This window comes from Hordeum vulgare, chromosome 2H, assembly GCF_904849725.1.
Source record: "Hordeum vulgare subsp. vulgare chromosome 2H, MorexV3_pseudomolecules_assembly, whole genome shotgun sequence".
In the NCBI taxonomy this organism is placed as follows: Eukaryota; Viridiplantae; Streptophyta; class Magnoliopsida; order Poales; family Poaceae; genus Hordeum; species Hordeum vulgare.
This window is the reverse complement of record NC_058519.1, coordinates 376,507,582-376,532,866: the sequence shown is the minus strand read 5'-3', so window position 1 is coordinate 376,532,866 and position 25,285 is coordinate 376,507,582.

Sequence of the window (25,285 nt, the reverse complement as noted above, 5' to 3'; positions counted from 1 at the left end):
TGTAGATCATCCCCATTGTATTAAGTTGATTTGAATGCATGCATGAATGCTCAATGATGCAACTAACTACAAGCTATAATATAGGGCTGTGACATAATCGCCTAGAACTCGGTCCAGGAGTTGCAAGTAGTTTCTGGTGTTTATAGTCATGGTGGAGGCCGTGCATAGTGGTGACCTTAGAGGTGGACTATGATGCGGTAGGCAGTGGCACGGTGTACCAAGTGGCACCCGGATGGTGGGCTTGGGAACCCTGCACACATCGTTTGGTGCCGTGGCGGAAACCTCGGCCGGACTTCCATGCGGGTTACCCTGAGATATGCGATAAACCTGGACTAGGTATTAGCGTGATTAACGGTCGTGGCCGACTCCCTCGCTGGGCTTCAGCTTGAACGTTGCCGAGGTGCATGACATGCACATAGCGATAAGTGGCGAGAGCGTGTGTGAAGAAGTACACCCCTGCAGGGTTATGATCTATTCGAATAGCCGCGTCCGCGGATATGGACTACTTGGAAACATATGTTTTTCATGGATAACTATAATGGCTACTCATAAAAATGTCAAGATAAGTGTGAGTGTCGTGGATGGCATTTCCGTAGGGTGACGGAATGATTCCATGATGGAGTATTGTTGTGGAGTTAGTGGACTCGTGTACGAGAAAACAAAGTTGTTAAAACTATTTAAAATTGTAGTTTGTCTAGCCAAGAGTCAAAGCTGGCTTTCTGCATGAAACCCCACAACTCCTTGTTGATACATTGCATGAGTAGATAGATTATCCAAAAAGTCTTGTTGAGTACCTTTGTACTCATGTTTTCTTAATAATTTGTTGCAGAGGTTGTTAATGACCCTAATGGAGGGTTCTATCTAGATGTTGACGACGACGTGTAGCTGGTGTCCCAGCTATGATCTGGCCCTAGGTTGGGTCTATAGATAGTCAGGCCATGTGCCTTTTACCTTTCCACCTGTCTGTACTCAGACAGCTTTAATCTTCCGCTGGCTTGTAAAAAATTTCTGTATGACTTGTGATGATGGGTCGTGAGACCCCCTATCTGTGTAATGTTATGTGGGAGGCTCGTCTGAGCCTTCTAAATAATGTTTGTATGTTTATGGTTATGTTGTGATGCCATCGATGTATCTATGCATATTGGTATGCCATGCGTACGTGTGTTGTACTTGATACGTATGGGGTTCGAATACCTAGTCGTATGCCTTAGTAGCACTCCTTACGGGGAAATTCCCCTTTGTGATTCCATCGAGCCATGGTAGTTCGCTACTGCTCCGGACACATTAGTTGACCGGCATGTGTCCTTCTTAGCTATTGTGTCTGTCCCTTTGGGAAATGTCACGCATTGTAATGGAGTCCTTGTAGCTTGCTACGACTCGTCTACATTCGCTGATGACCGACACCTGCTTTATTGGGTCATGTATGCTTGTCCCTGTACGGAACTGCTGCTTGAGTTTATGAATAGACATGTTGGTCCGGGTTCTTTGACATTGGAATGCTAGCAACACAATTGCATACGCGAGTCAAAAAGCGCAAACGGTCCCGGCTAAGGTAAGGCTGCAACCGTGGGGATAGCCGTGCGTGAGACCGCAAAGAGATGTGATGTGTTACAGGCTGGATTCCTATGGCTTAGGATTGGGGTCCCTACAGCGTTGGTATCAGAGCCTGACTTACTGTAGGATTACTAAGCCAAACTGGTCGAAGTTGAGTCTAGAATTGCTTTAGTTATATATAAGGGAATTGTTTGTGGAAGGGAACGTAAGACTCTTGCTTCTCTTCTCAAGTTATTCTATTCTGGTCATCCTCGTCTTTTCTGCAGGGATTAAGAACTAGGTTACTTATCTTTCTCTCAGGATCGTGTATTATTGATCGGTAGATTATAGGACGAGTCAAGAGTTACTCCGAGTTTCTTTTGTTCTAAGGAAAAGAAAGTAAGTTTTGATGACCATGGAATTGAACTTGATAGTTGAGTGGTTATGCTATCCTATCTTTGTGGGTTGTCTCAAAATTGTTTTTTTAGCATTTACAGCTGTTATGCTGCCCAATTTTGTCTTCAGAGCTCTAATACTTTTGCATTACTCTCTATTTTCAGATGCATGGTCGTCCTTCTCGTCAGGTGGTCCATTTGACTAGGTGCATTGATGTGTCGGGTCACACGGCCATGCTAGTCAGGATGATGTCAGTAGCCGGTTACCGTTGGTACCCAGAGTACACAGTGGAGGAGCAGTACCGGGATTTTAATCAGAGTCAGTATCTGTGCACCGTTAGGGTATTTCCAGATTGCCCTGGAGCTGAGGAGCCGATCCATTGGTCTGATGGATTGGCGGTTACTGTTGATATGGCAGTACAATATGTTTCCTATTCAATGTTAACCATTATGAGGTCCAGACATGCGTTGCTGCAGAATTCAGAGTTCTGCTATGTTCCTTCCTCTCAGCCAGGAGAAGAAGGATACCTCAGTGGGGTCTACTTTGATTCCTCTATGGAGGATCCGCTGCTGCACTCCACCGCTGAGATGCTAGAGAATAGAGACAGGGATGCTCGTGCCCTTCGTATGGAGCTCTATGCTACACATGCCCGTCTGTGGATGGCTTTGACACAGCTGGCACCTGTAGTCCAGACAGGGTATGGAGATATGGAGATGTTGAACCCTGTTAGGACCCATCTTCCGGCTCATGTTGACTCGCCTGCTATAGGAGGAGTCACCCCTCTTCGGGGACCTCTACTACCACCAGTCAGGGGACCAAGGCCACACCCGTGCCCTTACGGTTCCCAGGGGTCTCAGGCTCGAGTATTTCCTGATCCGCAGGTTGAGCTCCCAGGCCATGGAGGCAACCTCTATGAGATGTTCTATGTGGATGCCTGAACCCGTGAGTGGAAGGGTAGTATGGTAGCAGTTGTACTTCCACAGTCCTATGTGTCTTGTGGAGTATGCTTATGTCGTGAGATGAATTCCGGAGGCATAGATAAATAATGTATAGAAAGCTTGGAGAGCCTCTGATGAGTGGTATAATCTTTTCAGTAGTTTGCTCTTCGGTTAAGGTTGTACTGAACTACGTAATGGTGTGTATGAAACATGGTGTATATATAGCAGTTTCTTGTTACCATGTTGTTCGGATGTTCATTTCCGCATTCCATGTGTTCAGTGCATTTTTGATCCATAGCTGGTATTGATGTTGATTTTGGTCTAAGATGTGAGTTTGTTTGTCAGGATGGTGTTCACCAGGTTGAACCGTGCCCCTGCCCATGACCAGGGAGAGGGTAGTCAAGCACCGCAAGAGGAATTGCCTCAACCGCCTTCTCTGGCGGAAGTTATGCTTGAGGCGGAAAGAAATAAAAGGGAGACCAACCGTCTGCTAGAGCGTATTGAGAAAAATACGGCTCGTCAGCCGAGGAATTATGCAGTGTCCCTCAATGACTTTGTGAAGCTGAATCCTCCGAAGTTTCATCACCCCGTCAACCCCCTCGACGTTGATGACTGGTTGTGCAGTATATCACGCAAGATTCGCTCTGCAAATGTTTCTGAGGCCGACAAGGTGACCTTTGCGGCGTACTTTCTGGAAGGACCCACCAATCATTGGTGGGAGAACTTTGAAGCTATGCGTCCTGCTAGACCAGCAGCCACATGGGCAGACTTTAGTGTAGGCTTCCGTCTGCACCATATTCCAGAGGGTCTGATGGACCGTAAGAGAGAGGAATTATGTGCCTTCACCTAGGGAAAATTGACCGTGGATGCTTATAGCCGCGAGTTCGGTAACCTCGCCCGCTATGCAACTAAAGAGGTGTCAACTGATGCCAAGAAGCAAGCAAGATTCCATAAGGGTCTAAGCCGTGAACTTTTTCATGACCTGCGTCTCCACGAATGTACAAGCTTTCAAGCTCTTGTCAACAAGGCGATCAGTGCCGAGACTGGTCATACCGACTATGAAGCCACAAAGAAGCACTCCCGTGACTCTGTCTCGTCTTCTGGTTCCGTGTTCCCAAAACGCAGGCTGTGGGTTCCAAATAGTTCTCTTCCGCCAAGATACACTCTGAGGCCATCCTATGTGGCGCCTCAGGCGAATCAGACCAACCCTCGAGCAAAAACCTATGGTGGTCCAGCTAGCAATGCTGCACCACGTGCCAATCAGATGATCTGTTACAAATGTGGAGAAACAGGTCACTACTCACGAGAGTGTCCGCAGAATATAGGTGCCAAGCAACCTGGAAAGTCCGTTGGGCAAGGCAAGTCGGGCAAAGCTTATTATGTGAAGCCAACTCCTGCACGTGGCCGCGTGAACTATGTTTCAGCAGAAGAAGCTGCAGAGGATCCCGACGTTATACTGGGTACGCTTCTTGTCAGTCATCACCCAGCGTCTGTTCTTTTTGACATTGGGTCATCTCATTCCTTCATTTCAGAAAGTTATGCATAGTTGCATAACATGTCTTTCTGTGATATGCCAATCCCATTGGTTGTCCAAACCCCTGGTAGTAAGTGGCAAACCTCCACGATAACCTATGACAATGAAATTCTAGTAGACAGGCTAGTTTTTCTAGCATCTTTGATAGCCCTGAAATCTTCGGATATCAATATCATCTTGGGTATGGACTGGATGTCGGGCCATTATGCCAAGATTGATACTCATTCTAGAAATGTTCAGCTTACCCATCCCTCGGGTGAGATAGTCAATGTCTCTACTCGAGTTGCCAAATGCCAACTCTATTCCCTCAATGCCAACCCTCTTCCAGAACTTGAAGACATTCCGGCAGTCCGTGACTTTCCGGATGTTTTTCCAGAAGAACTGCCAGGAATTCCACCTGACACGGATGTAGATTTGTGATAGGCCTTTTTCCGAGAACTGTCCCAATAGCCAGAAGACCTTATAAGATGGCACCCCTGGAGCTAGCCAAACTTAAGAAGCAACTAGATGAGACCTTGAATAAAGGTTTCATTTGTCCTAGCTCTTATCCTTGGGCTTGTCCCATCCTCTTCGTCAAGAAATAAGATGGAATGGATCGGATGGTTGTAGATTATCGACCAGTTAACCTGGTCACCATAAAGAACAAGTATCCGCTCCCCAGGATCAACGACCTGTATGATCAGCTCGCTGGATCCTCAGTCTTCTCAAAAATGGATATGAGGTTGGGTTACCATCAAATCAAGGTCAAGAACGGGGACATTCCAAAAACGGCTTTTGTCACTCATTATGGCCAATACGAGTACACTGTCATGTCCTTCGGATTAACCAATGCCCCAGCCACCTTCTCTCGCTTGATGAATTCAATCTTCATGGAGTATTTGGATAAATTCGTCATAGTATACCTCGATGATATTCTCATCTACTCGAAGAACGAACAAGAACATGCCGAGCACCTCATGCTGGTATTGATGAAACTTTGAGAGCATCGCCTATATGCCAAGTTTTCAAAATGTGAATTCTGGTTACCAGAAGTGACCTATCTAGGCCACGTAATCTCTGGTAAGGGTATTGCTGTCAATCCCGAGAGAGTTCAAGTTGTCCTTGATTGGGCTCAACTAGAATCGGTTAAGCAAGTTAGGAGTTTTCTTAGTCTAGCGAGCTATTGTCGCCGCTTTGTCGAGAATTTCTCCAAGGTTGCAAAGCCTCTAACTGAACTCCTCAAGAAAGATAAAAAGTTCAAGTGGACACCACAATGTGAGCATAGTTTTCAGGAACTACAAAGACGCCTGACTTCCGCACCTGTGTTGCTACCACCAGATTTCTCTAAGGACTTTGTTATCTACTGCGACGCCTCGCAACAAGGATTAGGTTGCATTCTCATGCAGGATCGTCATGTGATCGCATACACATCTCGACAGTTGCGTCCACATGAGGATAATTATCCCACACATGATCTTGAGCTTGCAGCTGTAGTCCATGCACTTAAAACCTGGCGACATTACCTTCTTGGTAATCGTTGTGAAATATTCACTGATCACCAAAGTCTGAAATATATCTTCACCTAGCCGGATTTGAATCTCAGGCAAAGACGGTGGGTTGAGTTGATCACAGATTATGACTTAGGGATAACTGACACCCCGGGGAAGGCCAATGTTATGGCTGATGCACTAAGTCGTAAGTCTTATTGTAACAACCTGATGCTACAACGAGGTCAACCACATCTCTATGAGGAATTTCGGAAGTTAAATCTTCACATTGTTCCTCAAGGATTCCTTTCTACCCTGGTGGCGAAACCTACTCTTAGGGATCAAATCATAGCCGTGCAGGCATATGATAAGGGTATATCCTGGATCAAGGAAAATATTGCTAGCGGAAACGCTAGGGATTTCTCTATTAATGAGCAAGATGTTGTGTTCTTTCAGAACCGTCTAGTGGTTCCTAAGAGCAAACATCTGCGGCAGTTGATCCTTAAGGAGGCTCATGATTCTCCTCTCACCATTCATCCTGGTAGTACTAAGATGTATCAGGACCTACGCCAGAGGTTTTGGTGGACTAGGATGAAGAGAGAAATTGCTGAGTTCGTTGCTAACTGCGACGTTTGTCGTTGAGTTAAGGCAGAACATCAAAGGCCTGCTAGCACCCTTCAACCTTTAGCTATTCCTGAATGGAAATGGGATAAAGTCAGTATGGATTTCATCACTAGATTTCCCAAGACCAAGAAAAGAAATAATGCTATCTTTGTGGTCATTGACCGTCTTTCCAAAGTAGCTCATTTTCTTCCAGTTCGTGAGAGTATAACAGCTAGCCAGCTAGCAGAGTTATATATCTATCGAATAGTGTCTCTTCATGGTGTTCCTCTGGAGATTAACTCAGACCGTGGAAGTATCTTTACTTCTCGCTTCTGGGAGAGTTTTCAGAATGCCATGGGGACTCACTTATCTTTTAGCACTGCTTTCCATCCTCAATCAAGTGGTCAAGTAGAAAGAGTGAATCAAGTCCTAGAAGATATGCTCTGAGCTTGTGTTATATCGCTCGGTAAGAATTGGGAGAAGTGCCTTCCATTCGCCGAATTTGCTTATAACAATAGTTATCAATCAAGCTTGGGCAAAGCTCCTTTTGAAGTTCTCTATAGACGAAGATGTCGAACACCTCTTAATTGGTCAGAAACCGGAGAGAGGCATCCCTTTGGTCCGGATATGATCCAGGATGCAGAAGAGCAAGTTTGCATTATTCGTGAAAAGTTGAAAATAGCCCAGTCTCGTCAAAAGAACCAATATGATCGTCATCATAAGGCTGTGACCTTTGAAGTTGACGAGAAGGCTTACCTTCAGGTTACACCTTTGAAGGGTACCCATCGTCTCGGTATCAAGGGCAAGTTGGCTCCTCGTTATATCGGTCCTTTTCGCATTCTTGCCAAACGAGGAGAAGTTGCCTACCAATTGGAACTTCCCCCGTATCTTTCCAAGGTTCATGATGTATTCCAAGTCTCGCAACTCAGGCGTTGCTTTTCGGATCCTATCCGTGAAGTGGACCACGAAACGCTTGATCTCCAAGATAACCTTTCATACCGATAATACCCTGTGCGTATTCTTGATCAAGCTGAGTGTACCACTCGACGTCCAAATCTCAAGTTTCTTAAAGTTCAATGGTCAAATCATTCCAAAAAGGAAGCAACATGGGAAAGAGAGGATCGTCTTCGACTTGAGTATCCCGCGCTATTTCCGACGACTTCCAAATCTCAGGACGAGATTCTTTTGAGTGGGGGTGAGTTGTCACATCCCTGATCCCTATTAGGGTTTAGCAAGTTGTGCTCATGTCTTCTTTCTTTGCATCCAAGAAATGAAATCCAAACGCAAAGCAAAGAAAACCAAAGCAAAACCCTGCCACCCCTTATTCAAAAACAATTCAACTATTGCCAAAATCAATGAATCCAAAATGGCCATTAGAAAAATTCATCTTTTCTGATAAATGTTGAAAACAAGATATGAGGGGAGAAACATATTTTCAAACTACTTTTGGCATTTTTTTAGTTTTGAAAGTCACTGAAATCAGTTATATAGTTGATTTCAAATAATTTAAAGTTTCCAAAAATGTTGAAAAATCTATGTGTAGTTGGACATATTTCAACTAACACCCCGGTATTTTTTTTAAAATATTTTTTAATCAGTTTTGGAGCCAAAATAAATAGAAACAAATGTCAGAAGAATAAACAGAAATTGGAAAGAGAAAAAAAACTATCTAACGCTTACCTGAGGCCGAGCCACCTCCACGCATGTTGTCCTCCTCCTTCGCCAGTCGGAGCAGGAGGTGGCCGTCGCTCCTCCCGGCGCGCCCACGCACCTACGTGCACGCCTGCTTCACCCCGGTGTGCTGGAGAGGGAGGATAAGTCTCCCGGGATCCATTCCCACCTCTTCCCCCTCCTCATTCACGCTCTCTCCTCTCTCTCTCTTCCTCGGCCGCCATGACCGTGAGCTCGAGCTCGAGCTAGCCATCGCTCCGGCCGTCCTCGCCCACCCCTGAGTGTGTCGTTCGCTCTGCCTCGTCGAGCTGGTCGTCTCTGCCAAAGGAAATAAGCCCCCGAGCCCTGCATCGCCGGATCTCCATCGTCTTCAACCTCGGATCCCCAGAGCTCGCCGTCGTCCTTCTCCCTTCTTCGACCGTCCTCGAGCCCTCTCTCGTCGCTTCTGCACTCCCCGTGAGCCCAGGATGCTTTCCCCCATGTTTTCCCCCTCGATCCCTTCCTCTTTCGCCCGATTCCACCGGAGCCCGACGAGATCCGCCGCGAGAGCTCGTCGCCGGTAGCTCTTCGGTGAACGACTGATCATTCTAAGGCCACTAACAGCTTCAGCGCATTGCGTATATGTTGTAGGAGCTAAACCCCGCACGAATTGGCTTCGAATTCGATGACCTCGTCGTTGCCCGATCTCCGGCAGCCGCCGAACTCGTCGCCGGCGTCATCTCCGGCCACCTTAGCCCCTGTTCTATGCAAAAATGGAACTGCGGCTGAGTGATTGTTCCTCTCGTGCCCTCCGCGTGATGTTTGGTCGCCGGAATAGAAAACCCGAGCCCCTCCGCTGTCTTTGTGGTCGCCGAAGCTCACCGCCGGCGAGTTCCACCTCGCCGCCGGTGGATCTGAGCCTCTCTGAGTCACTGACATGTGGGGCCACCTTCAAATAAATTAAGTTTAATAAAATAAAAATAACTTATTTAACTAACCTAAACAGACACTCACAGGTGGGTCCTACTCTGTTAATTAGCTAATTAAGTTAAAATTTAACTAAAACTTGCCAGAGTCACTGACTAGTGGGTCCCACTGGTCAGGTTTGACTTTCAACGGCCACCTGACCTGCAGATGTCATGCTGATGCAATAAAACCTTTTTCTGTTTAAAAATAATTCAGAATAGGTTCAAAACTTTGGAAATTCATATAAAATTGAATATAACTCCAAATTGGACAAATAATATATGAAAAATTATCAAAAAAATTCAATGAACACAATGGTGCTACTTTCATGCATGAAAAATAAATTTATGAAACAGCATCAGGTCAAATCAATTAAATGATTAAGATAAATATGCCATTTCAAATAATATTTGAATTTGGATTTCAAACCAGATACAAACTAAGGTTTCACCAACCACGTTGAAACTTATCACCCTTCATTTCATGCCATGTTCATGCATCATGACTGTTGCATATGATTGTTATTGATTGTATGTTGTTATTCGATAGGCCCCGCCCCTTCGGATACGACTGATTATCCGACTGACGGATATCACCCCTCTGCTGAGCAACAAGGCAAGCAATCATTTTGATCATCCCGATAAATCCCATGTTCTCGCTCCTGCTCTTACTTATTGCGTTAAGTCAAAATGCTTTCAATGCTTTTACCACGTTAGTTGAACCCATTCCTTTGCATGACCTATCCTTGTCACAGTAAATAGCTAAACCTTGCAACCTAGCGTACCTGGTAGATGCTTGAGCCATGATGTGCCTTATCCTGCTATGCATGCTATGCTTAGAGTTGTGTAAGGTTTGTCATCTGGGTGATGAGCAGGGTCGTGAGAATATGTTCAGTTAATAAAGGTTGTGTGTTGAACCTGATTTGGTAAAGGTACCGGTGAAAGGCTATGTAGGAGTACATGGCGGGTTGTTTCATTGGAACCGTCCTTAGGAACTGAGTTCCGTGTATGTAATCCAAGACTAGATACTACCACACATTGGCATACTTAATTGACCCCCTCGACTTATTCACCGCCTAGAACTCGGTCTAGGAGTTGCAAGTAGTTTCTGGTGTTTGTAGTCATGCTGGAGGCCGTGCATAGTGCTGACCTTAGAGGTGGACTATGATGCGGTAGGCAGTGGCACGGTGTACCAAGTGGCACCTGGATGGTGGGCTTGGGAACCCTGCGCACATCGTTTGGGGCCGTGGCGGAAACCTCGGCCCGACTTCCGTGCGGGTTACTCTCAGATAGGCGATAAACCTGGACTAGGTATTAGCGTGATTAACGGTCGTGGCCTACTCCCTCGCTGGGCTTCCGCTTGAAGGTTGCCGAGGTGCATGACGTGCACATAGCGATAAGTGGCAAGAGCGTGTGTGAAGAAGTACACCCGTGCAGGGTTATGATCTATTCGAATACCCTCTCCGCGGATATGGACTATTTGGAAACATATGTTATTCATAGATAAATGTAATGTCTACTCATAAAAATGTCAAGATAAGTGTGAGTGTCGTGGATGGCATTTCCGTATGGTGACGGAATGATTCCATGATGGAGTATTGTTGTGGAGTTAGTGGACTCGTGTACGAGAAAACAAAGTTGTTAAAACTATTTAAAATTGTAGTTTGTCTAGCCAAGAGTCAAAGCTGGCTTTCTCCATGAAACCCCACAACTACTTGTTGATACATTGCATGAGTAGATAGATGATCCTAAAAGTCTTGGTGAGTACCTTTGTACTCACGTTTGCTTAATAATTTGTTGCAGAGGTTGTTAATGACCCTAATGGAGGGTTCTATCTAGGCGTTGACGATGACGAGTAGCTGGTGTCCCAGCTACGATCTGGCCCTAGGTTGGTTCTGTAGATAGTGAGGCCATGTGCCTTTTACCTTTCCACCTATCTGTACTCAGACATCTTTAATCTTCCGCTAGCTTGTAAAACTTGTTTGTATGACTTGTGATGATGGGTCGTGAGACCCCTATCTGTGTAATGTTATGTGGGAGGCTCGTCCGAGCCTTCTAAATAAAGTTTGTATGTTTATGCTTATGTTGTGATGCCATCGATGTATCTATGCATATCGGTATGCCATGCGTACGTGTGTTGTACTTGATACGTATGGGGTTCGAATACCTAGTCGTATGCCTTAGTAGCACTCCTTACGGGGAAATGCCCCTTTGTGATTCCATCAAGCCATGGTAGTTCGCTACTGCTCCGGACACATTGGTTGACCGACATGTGTCCTTCTTAGATGTTGTGTCTGTCCCTTTAGTAAATGTCATGCATTGTCATGGAGTCCTTGTAGCTTGCTACGACTCGTCTACATTCGCTGATGACCGACACCTGCTTTGCTCGGTCATGTATGTTTGTCCCTGTACGGAACTGCCGCTTGAGTTTATGACTAGACATGTCGATCCGGGTTCTTTGACATTGGAATGCTAGCAACACAATTGCATACGCGAGTCAAAAGGTGCAAACGGTCCAGGCTAAGGTAAGGCTGCAGCCGTGGGGATAACCGTGTGTGAGACCGCAAAGAGATGTGATGTGTTACAGGCTGGATTCCTATGGCTTAGGATCGGGGTCCCGACACCCACAAGCTAGGGGCACCCCCTAGGGCGTGCCATGCATGCCTTTCGCCTCCCGGTAGGTCTCTTGCCTCTTTCTCCAAGTCTGGCACGTGCCTTCTGGTCCAAGAAAAATCATTCTAGAGATTTTATTCCGCTTGGAGTCCATTTAATATTTCTTATCTGCAATACTCAAAAACATGGAAAAAAACAAAAAAAACTGGCACTAGGCTCTAGATTAATAGGTTAGTCCAAAAAATAATTGTCACATCCCTGACACCCTAAGCAAGTTAGCTTTGTGCTCATGTTTTCTTTGCATTGCATCTAGGAAATTTTCAACCAGAACAAAGCAAGTGATGAAGGAAAATGCTAAAACCCTAGCCACTTCTCAAAATAAAGGAAAATTCAAACTAGTTAAAATCAATGAACCCAAAATGGCCTCAAGAAAAGTTCAATCTTTCTGATAAATCATGAAAGTAAATGAGCAATGAAGAAAACCATTTTCTTGACACTTTAAGCATTTTAATTAAATGCAAAAGCTACTGGTTTAAAGTTTAAAATTTGAAATCGGAAACTTTAAGCTTTCAAAAATGTTGAAAACTTTAGGAATGGTTGGAAATATTCCAACAAATATTCTGGGGTGTTCAACATAGCTTTTACAAACTAATTGGGAGCTGAAATAATTAGTAAATCAATGTCAGTAATTAAAACAGAAACAAAACAGAAAGAAAATGAGAAAAATCTTACCTGACGCTGACCTGGCCCGGCCCATCTTCTTCGTGTCGTCTTTCCCCCCCCCCCCCCCCCCCCCCCGCCAGTGGGCAGCAGGAGGTGGCCGCCGCGTACTCCGGCGCGGCCACGCACCTGTGCGCCTGCCTGGCCGCCGCTTCGCGCTGGCAAGTACGGGGATAACCTCCCCGAGCTCGTAGCTATCCATCCCCGTGCTCATTCTCCCCCTCTGCCTCATTTCGTTCTGCCGCCATTGGAGCCCGAGCAGAGCTCGAGCTCGCTGTCGTTCTAGCCTACCCTTCTCCCTCCCGAGCCACGCAATAGGTCTGCCGCAACTCCCTAAAGCTTTCTAGCCACCAGCCCGACGCCGAGACGCAGTGAAACGACGAGACGCAGTCGTCTTCTTCCTCGGGTCACCGAAGTTCGTCGCCGGCGTTCTTCCTCTCCAGGCCATCCCCGAGCAAGCTAGTGCCACCACTGCACTCCTCGTGAGCTTGCACATCTTTCCCCTAAGATCTCCCCGTCGATCCCCTCCTCTAGGCCTAGTTCCATCGGAGCCCGACGAGATCCGCCGCTGCATCTCGTCGCCGGAAGCCCTCCGGTGATCCGCTCGTCCTTCTGAGGCCACCAGCAGCTTCAGGCCGTCACGTAGATGCAGTAGGAGCTCAGTCCCGTGCGTAGCTCCCTGTGTATCGATGACCCCGATGACGCCCGAACTTTGGCCGCCACCAAGCTCGTCGCCGGCGTCATCTCCGGCCAGATCAGCCCCAGCTAAGCGCAAAAATGAACCCGCGGGAGAAGTGTCGTTCCTCTGGTGCTCTCCGCGCAGAGTTTGGCCCCTGTGCGCCGTTTCCGAGCCCCTCCGCCGTTCTAGTGGTCGCCGGAGGCTCCCCGCCGGCGAGGACGACCTCGCCGCCGGTGGATCTCAGCTGGCCTGAGCCACTGACGTGTGGGGCCAGCCACTAGGAGTTTAGGAATAATAAAAATAAAATCAAATAAGTTAATAAGTCACTGACATGTGGGTCCAGTGAGATTAATTAGCTAATTAAGTTTAATTTTAATCTAAAACTGACCAGAGACACTGACCAGTGGGTCCCACTAGTCAGGTTTGACTTTCAACGGCCAGCTGGACCTGCTGATGTCATGCTGATGCAATAAAGAGTTTTCTGATTTAAAAGAATTCCAAAAAAGTGTTAAAACTTCTAAAATTCATAGAAATTAATCTGTAACTCCAATGAAAATAATTTATATATGAAAAAGTATCAGAAAAATTCAAGGAATCTGAATATGTCATTTTCAAACATGTTTGAAAATGTTACAGAACCCAAACATGTAGATTAATGAATAAGTTAATTCTTATAAATACTTTATAAATAGAATTTGGAAACTATTTAAATTTTCACTATGAATGACATGATCAAACACTGTTCTAATTACAAACCAGCAACCTAACATGTCATCCCATGCATGTTAAAGGCAAGTTGATCTGAGCATCAGGTCGAATCAATTAAAATGGTATCCGAGAATACCTCGTTTGAAGTGATATTTGAATTTGATTCAAATCAACTTCAAACCTAATACATGCTAGCTATATTAGTATACCACCATGCATTCTCATGCCATGCTCATGCATCATCTTGATTGCATATGTTTGTTATTGATTGTTGTCATTCCTTTCGGTAGGCTCCGCTCCCCCGGATTCCACCGAATATCCGTCTGACGGATATTGTCACTCCTCTGAGCAACAAGGCAAGCAACCATTTTTGATCATCCCGATAAATCCCATGTTCTTGCTCCTGCACTTACTTATTGCATTAGGACCAAATGCTTCAAATGCTTTTGCCGCGTTAGTTGAACCCACTTCCTTTGCATGACATATCCTTGTCACAGTAAATAGCTGAACCTTGCAACCTAGCATACGTGGTAGTTGCTTGAGCCATGATGTGCCTTGTCCTGCTATGCATGCTATGCTTAGAGTTGTGTATAGTCTGTCATCTGGGTGATGAACAGAATTGTGAGAATGTGTTCGGTAAGCAAAGGTTGTGTGTTGAGCCTGATTTGGTAAAGGTACCGGTGAAAGGCTGTGTAGGAGTACATGGCGGGTTGTTTCATTGGAACCGTCCTTAGGAACTGAGTTCCGTGTATGTAATCCAAGACGAGATACTACCACATGCTGGGCCCTGAAATATGACCCCGCTCAACTTATTAATCGCTTAGTACTCGGTCCAAGAGTTGCAAGTAGTTTCTGGTGTTTATAGTCATGCTGGAGGCCATGCATAGCGCTGACCTGAGAGGTGGGCTGTGATGCGGTAGGAAGTGGCACGGTGTACCAAGTGGCACCCGGATGGTGGGCTTGGGAACCCTGCGCACATCGTTTGAGGCCGTGGCGGAAACCTCGGCCGGACTTTCGTACGGGTTACTCTCAGATAGGCGATAAACCTGGACTAGGTACTAATGTGGTTAACGGTCGTGGCCGACTCCCTCGCGGGGCTTCCGCTTGAAGGTTGCCGAGGTGCATGACGTGCACATGGCGATAAGTGGCGAGAGCGTGTGTGACGAAGTACACCCCTGCAGGGTTATGATCTATTCGAATAGTCGCGTCCGCGGATATGGACTACTTGGAGACATATGTTGTTCATAGATAACTTCAATGGCTACTCATAAAATTGTCAAGATAAGCGTGAGTGTCGTGGATGGCATTTCCGTATGGAAACGGGATGATTCCACGATGGTGTATTTTTGTGGTGTTAGTGGACTCGTGTGCGAGAAATCAAGTTGTCAAAATTATTTAAAAATGCAAGTTGTCTAGCCACGAGTCAAATGATGGCTTTCCGCATGAAACCCCACAATACCTTAGTGATACATTGCATGAGTAGATAGTTATCCTAAAGTCTTGCTGAGTACCTCCGTACTCATGTTTGCTTAATAAATGTTGCAGAGGTTGCTAATGACCCTAATGGAGGGTTCTTCATAGACATCGACGAGGACGAGTAGCTGGTGTCCCAGCTACGATCTGGCCCTATGTTGGGTCTGTAGTATAGTCAGGCCATGTGCCTTCTAGTTGCACCTGTCTGTACTCAGACAGTTTTAAACACTTCCGCTGGCTTGTAACTGAATGACTGTTATTATGGGTCGTGAGACCCTTACTGTGTAATATTATGTGTGTGGCTCTTCCGAGCCACTTAAATAAAGCTTATATGTTTATGGTTATGTTGTGATGCCATCGATGTATCTATACATATTGGTATGCCATGCGTACGTGTGTCGTACTTGATATGTATGGGGTTCGATTACCTAGCCGTAAACTTTAGTAGCACTCCTTACAGGGAAATGCCCCTTTGTGATCCAACGAGCCATGGTAGCTCGCTACTGCTCCGGACACATTGGTTGACCGGCATGTGTCCTTCTTAGCTACTGTGTCTGTCCCCTTTGGGGAAATGTCACGCGATGTGATGGAGTCCTTGTAGCTTGCTACGACTCGTCTACATTCGCTGGTGACCGACACCTGCTTTGTTGGGTCATGTATGCCTGTCCCCGTGCGGTACTGCCACTTTGGTTTATGACTAGACTTGTCGATCCGGGTTCTTTGACATTGGAATGGTAGCGACACAGTTGCATACGTGAGTCAAAAGACGCAAACGGTCCCGGCTAAGGTAAGGCTGCAGCCGTGGGGTTAACCGTGCGTGAGACCGCAAAGGGATGCGATGTGTTACAGGCTGGATTCCTATGGCTTAGGATCGGGGTCCCGACAACGTTGGTATCAGAGCCTGACTGACTGTAGGATTACTAAGCCAAACTGGTCGAAGTTGAGTCTAGACTTGCTTTAGTTATATATAAGGGAATTGTTTGTGGAAGGGAACGTAAGACTTTTATTCTCTTCTCAAGTTATTCTATTCTGGTCATCCTCGTCTTTTCTGCGGGAATTAAGGACTAGGTTACTCATCTTATTCTAGGCTCGTGTTTCTGATCGGTAGATTATAAGACTACGGGTCGAGAGTTATATTGGGTTTCTTTTATCCCTAGGGAAAAGGAAGTAAGTTGATGATCAGAGAATCAACTTGATAGTTGAGTGGTTACGCTATTCCATTTTGGGTTGTCTCAAAGGGATGCGATGTGTTATAGGCTGGATTCCTATGGCTTAGGATCGGGGTCCTGACAATAATATAAAATAGCATATTAATGCATATAAAACATCCAAAGCACATAATATAATAGCATGAAACAATAAAAAGTTATAGATACATGATAACACACCAGTATAGGGGTCCAATTGTAGTCTTTCTCGATAAGTAAGAGCGTCGAACCCAACAAGGAGCAAAAGGTAGAACAAAAATTCCCTCAAGTTCTATCGACCACCGATTGAACTCTATGCACGCTTAACGTTCGCTTTACCTAGAACAAGTATGAAACTAGAAGTACATTGTAGGCGTGATAGGATAGGTTTGCAAGAAAATAAAGAACGTGTAAATAAAAACTAGGGGCTGCTAAGATAAAGAAACAACTAAGTTGGTCTTAGTAGAGATCTTCTTGTCACAAGAAGGTTATTTGTCCCTAGGCAATCGATAACTAGACCGGTAATCATCATTGCAATTTTATATGAGGGAGAGGCATAAGCTAACATACTTTCTCTACTTAGATCATATGCACTTATTATTGGAACTCTAGCAAGCATCCCCAACTACTAAAGATCATTAAGGTAAACCCAACCATAGCATTATAAGGTATCCAGTCCTCTTTACTCCCATATGCAGCAACCCACCTACTCGGGTTTATGCTTCTGTCACTCAAGCAACCCACCGTAGGCAAATCATGAACACATTGCAACACCCTACAACGGGTATCCCTCACGCTTGCACGACATGGAGAGCACCATAGGACAACACCAATAATAAAACATGCAACTCAAATCAATCATGACCATCAATCAACCTATAGGATAAAACGGATCTACTCAAACATCATAGGATAGCCATACATCATTGGGAAATAATATATAGCGTTGAGCACCATGTTTAAGTAGAGATTACAGCAGTGAGAAGAGGTGTTGAACCGCTACATAGAGGGGGGAGAGTTGGTGATGAAAACGGCGAAGTTGTTGGTGTAGATCACCGTCATGATGATGGCCCCGGCGGCGTTTCAGTGCCACCAGGAGAGAGGGGGAGAGATCCCCGCTCCTTATTATTCTTCCTTGGCACCCCCTAGATGGGAGGAGGGTTTACCCTCTGGTCCTTATCCTCCATGGCGGCGGAGGGGTGAGATCCCCTCCGAGATTGGACCTTTGTCTCTGTTTCTTTCTGTTGCTGCGTTTTAGATTCTGGTGTTTCACCATTTCTTATATTCCCGGAGATCCGTAACTCTAATTGGGCTGAAATTTTAACACAATTTTTATCCGGATATTATCTTTATTGCGGCGAAAGAAGGGCACCAACCGCCTTACGGGGTGGCCACAAGCCAGCCTGGCATGCCCTACCCCCAGGTCACGCCCCTCTGGCTTGTGGGCCTCTCGGCCACCGCCTTCTCTTGATTCCACTTCCAAAAATTCACATATGTTCCAAAACAATCTCCGTAAGTTTTTATCCCGTTTGGACTTCGGTTGATATGGATTTTTTGCGAAACAAAAAACATGCAACAAACAGGAACTAGCACTGGGCACTGGATCAATATGTTAGTCCCAAAAATATTATAAAAAGTTGCCAAAAGTATATGAAAGTTGTAAAATATTGGCATGAAACAATCAAAAATTATAGATACGACGGAGATGTATCAGCATCCCCAAGCTTAATTCCTGCTCGTCCTCAAGTAGGTAAATGATAAAAAAGATAATTTTTGACGTGGAATGCTACCTAGCATAATCTTGATCATTAATCTAATCATGGCATCAATATTAAGACATGAGGGATTCAAAGCAATAGTCTATCATTTAAAATTAAGACAATAATACTTTAAGCATACTAATAAAGCAATCATGTCTTCTCAAAATATCATGGCTAAAAGAAAGTTATCCCTACAAAATCATATAGTCTGGCTCTGCTCCATCTTCAGCATGCAAAGTATTAAATCATGAACAACCCCAGTTTTAGCCAAGCAATTGTTTCATACTTTAGTATTCTCAAAGTTTTTCAACTTTCACGCAATACTTAAGTGTGAGCCATGGGTATAGCACTATAGGTGGAATAGAATATGGTGTAGGTTGTGGAGAAGACAAAAAGAAATATATAGTCTCACATCAACTAGGCGTATCAACGGGCTATGGAGATGTCCATCAATATATATCAATGTGAGTGAGTAGGGATTGCCATGCAACGGATGCACTAGAGCTATAAGTGTATGAAAGCTCAAAAAGAAACTAAGTGGGTGTGCATCCAACTCGCTTGCTCACGAAGACCTAGGGAAATTTGAGGAAGCCCATCAATGGAATATACAAGCCAAGTTCTATAATGAAAAATTCCCACCAGTATGTGAAACTGACAATATACGAGACTCTCTATCATGAAGATCATGGTGCTACTTTGAAGCACAAGTGTGGAAAACGGAATAGTAGCATTGCCCCTTCTCTCTTTTCTCTCATTTTTTTGTGGGCTTCTTTGGCCTCTTTTTTTATTTAGGATTCTTCAGCCTATTCTATTTTTCATAAAGTCTGGACAATCAACCCAACTTGTGAGTGAATCATAGCTTCCATCATCATTTCCTCACATGGGACAATGCTCTAATAATGATGATCATCACACCTTTATTTACTTAGAATTCAAGAACTACAACTCGATACTAGAACAAAATATGACTGTATATGAATGACTCCGACAGTGTACCGGGATGTGCAATGATCTAGTGTAGCAATGATATCAAAAAAACGAACAAGCCATGAAAACATCATGCTAACTATCTTACGATCATGCAAAGAAATATGACGATGATGGTGCGTCTCATAATAAGCGGAACGATGGAAGTTGCATTGCAATATATCTTGGAATGGCTATGGAAATGCCATAATAGGTAGGTATGAGGATGTTTTTGAGGAAGGTATATGGTGGCTGTTTTGAGGAAGGTGGGTTTAATGCACCCGCAAAAGTTGCGCGGTACTAGAGAGGCTAGCAAATGTGGAAGGGTGAGAGTGCGTATAATCCATGGACTCAACATTAGTCATAAAGAACTCACATACTTATTGCAAAAAATTATTAGTCATCGAAACAAGGTACTACACGCATGCTCCTAGGGGAAGGGTTGGTACAAATTAACCATCGCACGATCCCGACCTCCGCACAAAGGATGACAGTCAATAAATAAATCATGCCCCGACTTCTTCACATAACGGTTCACCATACGTGCATGCTACGGGAATCACAAACTTTAACACAAATATTTCTACCAATCCACAATTAATCACTAGCATGACTCTAATATCACCATCTTTATATCGCAAAACTATTGCAAGGAATCAAATGTATCGCTTTCATTGATCTACAAGTTTTATGTAGGATTTTATGACTAGCCATGTGAATGAACAACTCCTGTTAACTCTCTAAATAGATATAAGTGAAGCATGAGAGTTTCATTATTTCTACAAAAGATATGCCCACGCTCTAACAAATATAAGTGAAGCAAAAGAGCATTCTACAAGTGGCGGTTTACTATGTGTAGAAAAACAGGCAATCGAAACTTCAAATGATATAAGTGAAGCACATGAAGCATTCTATAAAGCCATACTCAAAAGATACAAGTGAGATGCAAAGAGCCTTATATAAATCAACCAAGGAATTTATCATACCAGTATGGTGCATTATAAAAATAAAAATAAAAAGCACACGATGCTCCAAGATTTACGCATATCATCTCATGAATAAAAATATAGTTCCAAGTAAAATTACCGATGGTTGTTAGAAGAAAGAGGGGATGCCTTCCGGGGCATCCCCAAGCTTAGTTGCTTGGGAGTCCTTGAATATTACCTTAGGGGTGCCTCGGGCATCCCCAAGCTTAGTCTCTTTCCACTCCTTATTCCTTCATCCATCGTGATCTCGCCCAAAACTTGAAAATTTCAATCACACAAAACTTAACAAAACCCTCGTGAGATCCGTTAGTAATAATAAAGCAACTTACAACTTTAAGTATTGTTACCAACCAATTCATATTTTATTTTTGCATCGTACCTACTGTAATATAACTTTTCCATGGCTACCACCGATACAATCGATAGTTTCATCAAAACGAGCAAAACAATGCATAAAAAACAGGACAGTGTGTACTAATCTGAACATTCACCATACTTCTATAACTCTAGAAATTCTGAAAAAATAGGAAGAAATAAAAAAATTGCATAGAAGTACTGTGTAAAAATTTCATAAACTTTTGACATTCCAATAAAAAAATTGTAAATTCACGCACTACAGCCAAAGTTTCTGTTTTTGCACTGCACACACCAAACAAGCAATTTAATCATCCTAAAGGCAAACCTTGGCACATTATTATTATAATACAATGGATTTATACAAGGGTATAATTATTTTTGTCGAAAATTTTATGTAATTAAGATTCACAAGGTTTCCATGGGCATGAACAAAGTTCAAGGCATGCTCCCATTTTAACAATGCTCGTCTCTCTCACTTTCACTTTTCTTTTTGAAATTTTTTTAGGTTCCCCTATTTATTTTTTTGTTTTTTAAACTATATAAAAGCACACAACGGAATAAAATGACTCTCTAAAACTTCCGGGTTGTCTCCCTGGCAGCGCTTTCTTTAAAGCCATTAAGCTAGGGATAAAGTGCTCAAGTAATTGATCCACCCAAATCCCAAGGTATATCAAAGCCAATTTTAATTAACAATGATTTATAATTTAGTAGTGATCACAAAGTAACATATATCACACAAAAACGAAGTCTAACTCTCTTTCTATGCATCGGCATGTCATAAAAGAACAATTCATGCACACAAAGTAAAGTCCAATGCATAGTATAAACAATTTCTTGCATTTTTATCGTATTGCAAATATAGAGAGGCGGAGATGTAGTTCCTCTCTCATAACAATTGCAAGTAGGACCAGCAAGAACATGCATACTATATCTATCAAAATCATCATGTGTAATAGTAAAAGGCAACCCATCTATATAATCCTTAATAAGTGCAAACTTCTCCAATATAGTGTAGTTGGGAGAATACGAAAGGATAATAGGACTATCATGTGTGGGTACAATAGCAACAATTTCGTTCTTAACATAAGGAACTATATCAAGTTCATCTCCATAATCATCATTCATACTGGCATCATGGTCACAAGCATAGCAAGCATCAAGTTCATGCAGAAGGGATATTTCAGATGAATCTAAGGGATCATAACAATTATCATAGCATTCATCCTTCGGTAAGCACGAAGGGAAATTAAACAATGTATGAGTTGAAGAGTTACTCTCATTAGAAGGTGGGCACGGGTAGCTAATCCACTCTTCCTCCATTTGTTCTTCGCTCTCCTCCTCATCTTTTTCATCCAATGAGCTCACAGTGTCATCAATTTATTCTTGCATAGATTCCTGTAAAATATTAGTATCTTCTTGGATAGCATAGACTTTATCAATAAATCGATCAATATGGGCATTATATTCAAAACTGGCATAACAATAATGAAGCATAGCCAAATTTCGAGATCGGTAAACAGCATCATCATAATCTTCATACTTTTCAAACAACTTCAATTTCATAAGCACCCTTAAAAGCAACAAACTCTTCTATTTGTTCCACATCATAGTAATCATATATACCATTAGCATAAGAAGCCAAGGTTTCATTATCATTAAATTTACATGAAAAGGGAAGGTGTTTAGCCTTCATCCTAGAGCAACAAGTAATATCATATCTTAAGCATAGATTCCAAGCATACCATTTCAACATATGAATTTGATCCCATAACAGTTTCCCTTTTTAAATTAAGCGATAATCCCTAAAGTATTCACGTTGATCCAACGTGTCTCCCATTATATAATTGAATGGGGTTTTCTCAGAATTATTAAAGTAGTGCATAATATCTTCCACATAATGAGCATCGAGGGTTTTAGGAGGTTCCCCATCTCCATGAGTAGCAAGTACACCTAATTTGTTTGGTATTTTGTGTTCCATATCCATAACTAAAGATAGAGAACAACTTAAACAGCAAATAAAATCTACTTAGTGATAAAGAAAACAAGCACACACGAGAATATTCACTCCACGATATTGCTCCCCGGCAACGGTGCCAGAAAAAGGTCTTGATAACCCACAAGTATAGGGGTTAAATTGTAGCCTTTCTCAATAAGTAACAGTGTCGAACCCAACGAGGAGCTAAAGGTAGAACAAATATTCCCTCAAGTTCTATCGACCACCGATACAACTCTATGCACGCTTAACGTTCGCTTTACCTAGAACAAGTATGAAACTAGAAGTACTTTGTAGGCGTGATAGGATAGGTTTGCAAGAAAACAAAGAACACATAAATAAAAACTAGGGGCTGCTAAGATAAAGAAACAACTAAGTTGGTCTTAGTAGAGATCTTTTTGTCACAAGAAGGTTATTTGTCCCTAGGCAATCGATAACTAGACCGGTAATCATTATTGCAATTTTATATGAGGGGGAGGCATAAGCTAACATAGTTTCTCTACTTGGATCATATGCACTTATTATTGGAACTCTAGCAAGAATCCGCAACTACTAAAGATCATTAAGGTAAACCCAACCAGACCATTATAAGGTATCAAATCCTCTTTACTCCCATATGCAACAACCCACCTACTCGGGTTTATGCTTCTCTCAATCAAGCAACCCACCATAGGCAAATCATGAACACATTACAACACCCTAAAGCGGGGATCCCTCACTCTTGCGTGACATGGATAGCACCATAGGATAGCACCAATAATAAAACATGCAACTCAAACCAATCATGATCATCAACCAACCCATAGGACAAAACAGATCTACTCAAACATCATAGGATAGCCATACATTATTGGGAAATAATATATAGCATTGAGCACCATATTTAAGTAGAGATTACAGTGGTGAGAAGAGGTGTTGAACCGCTGCATAGAGGGGCAGAGAGTTGGTGATGACGGCACCGAAGTTGTTGGTGTAGATCCTCGTCACGATGATGGCCCCGACGGCGTTCCGGTGCCATCTTGGCGGCGGAGGGGTGAGAGCCCCTCCGAGATTGGATCTATGTCTCTCTTTCTTTGTGTTTCAGCCTTTTTCTGCATTTTAGATTCTGGCGTTTCACTGTTTCTTATAGTTTCGGAGATTCGTAACTTCGATTGGGCTGAATTTTTAACACGATTTTTATCCGGGTAATAGCTTTCTTGCGGCGAAAGAAGGGCAGCAACCGCCTTACAAGGTGGCCAAAACCCAGCCTGGCACACCCTACTCCTCAGGTCGCGCCCCTCTGGCTTGTGGGCCCCTCGGGCACCGCCTTCTGTTGATTCCACTTCCCAAAATTCACATATATTCCAGAAAAAACCGTCATAAGTTTTTATCCCGCTTGGACTTCGTTTGATATGGATTTTCTGCGAAACAAAAAACATGCAACAAACAGGAACTGGCACCAGGCACTGGATCAATATGTTAGGCCCAAAAATAATATAAAAAGTTGCCAAAAGTATATGAAAGTTGTAGAATATTGGCATGAAACAATAAAAAATTATAGATACGATGGAGACGTATCAATACGTTGGAGACATATCACTCATCAGGAGCGTCGAACGAACCCCAGTTGTGGCAGCACGAAGCGGTACCGTTCATCTGAAGTAGATAGCTCAAGTCAACCATAGGAGCCAGTTCACGCAGAGAGGGCCAGTCAGTATCCTTCCAAAACTAAGGTGAAGCGCCCTGCTGTCAGGCCCTCGAAGTCCCAATGCATGGCCACTCTGAATGCTAAGGACTTATGGATGTCACACAAGGCCTTTCCCTATGGGGATCCCCACGAGACATCTATGCGCAACCGTCCCTTCTCGAAAAGGAAGCAAATGTCTATCTATAATGACATTCTGAAGCCAAGGGAGAACATGTTTATTCCTCATGTAAAATCCATTGACGTTGAATACTTGCAGCGCAATGAAAGGTACTTCAGGACTGCTTTCTCTCTCTCCCTCTCTCTATGTGTGTGTGTGAGAGAAACTGGGCATTCTCAACATTATGCAGTTCACCAAATATTCTGATGCTGAGATTATTGTTGTATTCTTTGCCATGGTGCACGTGGGAACTGATGAGGACAGGACTTTATCATGGAGGACTAATGGCAGATTACTTTCTGCTCCCTCGAAGTCTTTTATGCATCTCCTTGACATTGAGAACACGGGACTCGAGAAACCTCTTGGTTTTCGTCCCCACCACGAGACTGCTGCCACCCACAAGCAATCCCTTTACAAGTACAATATTGAGAATATCTCCTCTACAACAGGCATGTCCACTTGGGTGCTAGAATCATTCTTAGATATCATGCACCACATCTTCTGCCACACCTTGTTCCCTTGAGTTGGGAATCTGGATGAGGTCCACTCTTACCTTGTGGATATGCTTCTTTACTACAAGTTTCATAAATTCAAGGTTAATGTGAAGCTACTGGATGTTTCTCATGTTATGTGGTCTGAGCTCTGTTATGTGGTTTCTGAGCGTAAGTACCCCATCTATGGTCCCTTTCTGATGCATCTGAGTGAGAAGACATGGGCAGATTCCTTTCCCAGCAAGTTGTTTGAGGCTGGGGAGCTGGTATCCCACAAGGTTGTGCAACTTCGGCAGAAGGACAAGTGGTCTACTCACACTGCCCATGAGCAGGATGCGCCAGAAGGCATGAATGAGGATTCTGAAGATGAAGAGGCTCATGAGGATTTTTTTGACTGAAGAGGATATTGCTTCAGGTGTTGTG